This window comes from Grampus griseus (assembly GCF_964374135.1).
Source record: "Grampus griseus genome assembly, chromosome: 19".
NCBI classification, from domain to species: Eukaryota; Metazoa; Chordata; class Mammalia; order Artiodactyla; family Delphinidae; genus Grampus; species Grampus griseus.
This window is the reverse complement of record NC_139013.1, coordinates 37097753-37100419: the sequence shown is the minus strand read 5'-3', so window position 1 is coordinate 37100419 and position 2667 is coordinate 37097753. Positions and strand designations below refer to the sequence as shown.

Genomic DNA, 2667 nt, shown 5'->3' with positions numbered 1-2667 from the left:
AAAAGCATTTTCAAATATATCTACTATAACTGAGGAGAACACATCTTCTGCAATGCTGATATCAGCTTTTTATTTCTGGACACAGATAAAAGTTACATGCTGTACATCACCACTGAGGACATAGCTTCTTGAGGGTGGAAGACTGATGATTCATCTCCTACTATTTTGTATCTTTTTGACTTCATAATACTTTTCTTTTTCCACTGAGCTTTGAGCACTTTGAAATCATGAAATATATCTTTGATTTTTGGTCCTTGGGGCAAGCTTAATATGATCACAAAGTAGATGTGGATAAATGAATGAATGATTGAATGAATGAATAGGTGCATTTCCAACTTACAAGTGCAAAAACACTTCTACTTGTGGACATGCGACCTCAGGAAGTTGTTGGTGACTCCCAAGCGCTTAATCACTGAAATCGCTTATTATCATATATGTGTGTGTATGTGCACACTGACAGTCACTTCCCCAGTGTTGTCAGTCAGAATCATTCAATACTTAGGGCACTTTATGTTTTGGTATGACTTCAGAATAAATGTATCTTCTTGAGCCACTGATAATCTTTGATTTGAAATACAATTTGGGGGAGGCTATCATAGGTCAGTTACTATGCCAGGTGCTAAGAATAAAATAGGCAAAAACAATTTCTCTACATGTGCAGAAACTCAGAGATAAGTTTAAGACAAATACGTACAAGGAACTAGAGAGCACTAAGAAGGGCTTTGGACTTGTATTTGGATGTGAGACCTGAAGGATGAATATAAACTGTGCATTCAGAGACGGTGGGCATAGGAGTAGGCAGTGGACTATTTGGGGAAGCTTTTACAGACTGATGGATCTTCATGTGTGAATGGCACATGGTACATGAGAAGATCTGAGAGAAAATATACTTTCATGAATGTGGAGTGTCTATGTTTACTTGGAATGATAAGAAGATGGAGATAAAATCTGAGAACAAAGAGAAAATAAACTCTGAGAGATAGGAGAAAAAAGCAATAAAATCTGAGAATAAGCAGTACCAAATCACAAAGAGCCTTGTAAACTTAGCCTAATATCTTAAACTTTATCAAGGGCTTTGAAGGTTATTGAGTGGTTTCAAGTAGGGGGTGCAGTGTTATCTTCAGGTTGCTTTTGAGAAAGGTTACTCTGCTGTGTGAAAACATGGTGAGATGGGCAACACTGAAAGAAGATATGTTTCTTCATTTAAGATGCTAACACAGTTGGAAACCAGCAGGGTGTGTTTGAAATGGGTCCTGTTCCATTTGATACACTAGTGCAGGTAGGATTTGAGATAGAGCCAAACACAGAGCCTGGCACAAAATACGCATGCAAAATATCTCAGTTTCTCCCCACTCAATTCTAATTTCCTCCTTTTCTCTTGTCCTATAATTTTCTTAAGTGCTCTTATACGTTGCTCATGTTATGTCTGTTTTATGTATGTGTGTGGGAGAGTGGGGTAAGAATTGGCCTACCTACAGTCAAATCTCCAGGCAGCACCGAGTCTTTCAAGAATCACATTCAATTTCTTATCCATAAAAACACCAAACGGCGGATGACGCTGGTGCTGCGGAAGGGCCCGGAGGCCCTGGGGGCCCTGGAATGGGAGGCCGAGGTGGCTTCCTCAGAGGCTTCAGCCTAGGGGTCCTGGGCCGGGGCCAAGGCCACGGAGCTCACAGAGGCAAGGCCGAGGACGAGGAGAGGCTCCCTGTCACCAAGCTGGGCCGCCTGGTCAAGGACATGAAGATCAAGTCCCTGGAGCAGATCTATCTCTTCTCTCTACCCATCAAGGAATCTGAGATCACTGACTTTTTCTTGGGGGCATCCCTCAAGGATGAGGTTTTGAAGATTATGCCTGTGCAAAAGCAGACCTGTGCTGGCCATGGGACCAAGTTCAAGGCATTTGTTGCCACTGGGGATTACAACGGACAATGTGGTTTGGGTGTCAAGTGCTCTAAGGAGGTAAGCCACTGCCATCCGTGGGGCCATCATTCAAGCCAAGCTCTCCATCGTCCCAGTGCAGCAAGGCTACTAGGGAAACAAGATTGGCAAGCCCCATAAAATCCCTTGCAAGGTGAATGGCCGCTGTGGCTCTGTGCTGGTGTGCCTCATCCCTGCCCCCAGGGGCACGGGCATTGTCTTAGCCCCTGTGCCCAAGAAGCTACTGATAATGGCTGGAATTGACAACTGCTACATCTCTGCCAGGGGCTGCACCACCACCCTGGGCAATTTCGCCAAGGCCACTTTTGATGCCATTTCCAAGACCTACAGTTATCTCACTCCTGATCTCTGGAAAGAGACAGTGTTCACCAAGTCTCCGTATCATGAATTCACTGACCATCTTGTAAAGACCCCCACCAGAGTTTCCATGCAGAGGACGCAGGTGCCAGCTGTAGCCACCACATAATTTTATATGAGAAAAATAAAGTGAATGAAGCTGGTTAAAAAAAAAATCACACTCCAGCTCTTTTAATGCCCTTTCAATTTCTTTTTAGTTCTATTTTGAATAGGACTCTGTCTCTCCAGGTGTTCCTTATCATGGGTGGGAAAAAAGAAAGGGGAGAAAGTTATGATTGTCCTTTCCTCAGTCTCTGAGTGTGACATTGTTCTGTCCATATACAATCTCCCCAATTTTCAGGTATACACAGAGGTCAAGGAAGACATTTTTAT

At 43.4% G+C, this 2667-nt stretch overlaps 1 pseudogene across 1 annotated transcript; it reads left to right on the top strand.

Annotated features, from left to right (window-relative positions):
• Positions 1-1542: 1542 nt before the first annotated feature.
• LOC309837351 (small ribosomal subunit protein uS5-like) lies at positions 1543-2404 on the top strand (annotated as a pseudogene). Its single transcript has one exon. The product of its transcript is annotated as a small ribosomal subunit protein uS5-like (transcript).
• The last annotated feature ends 263 nt before the right edge of the window (positions 2405-2667 follow it).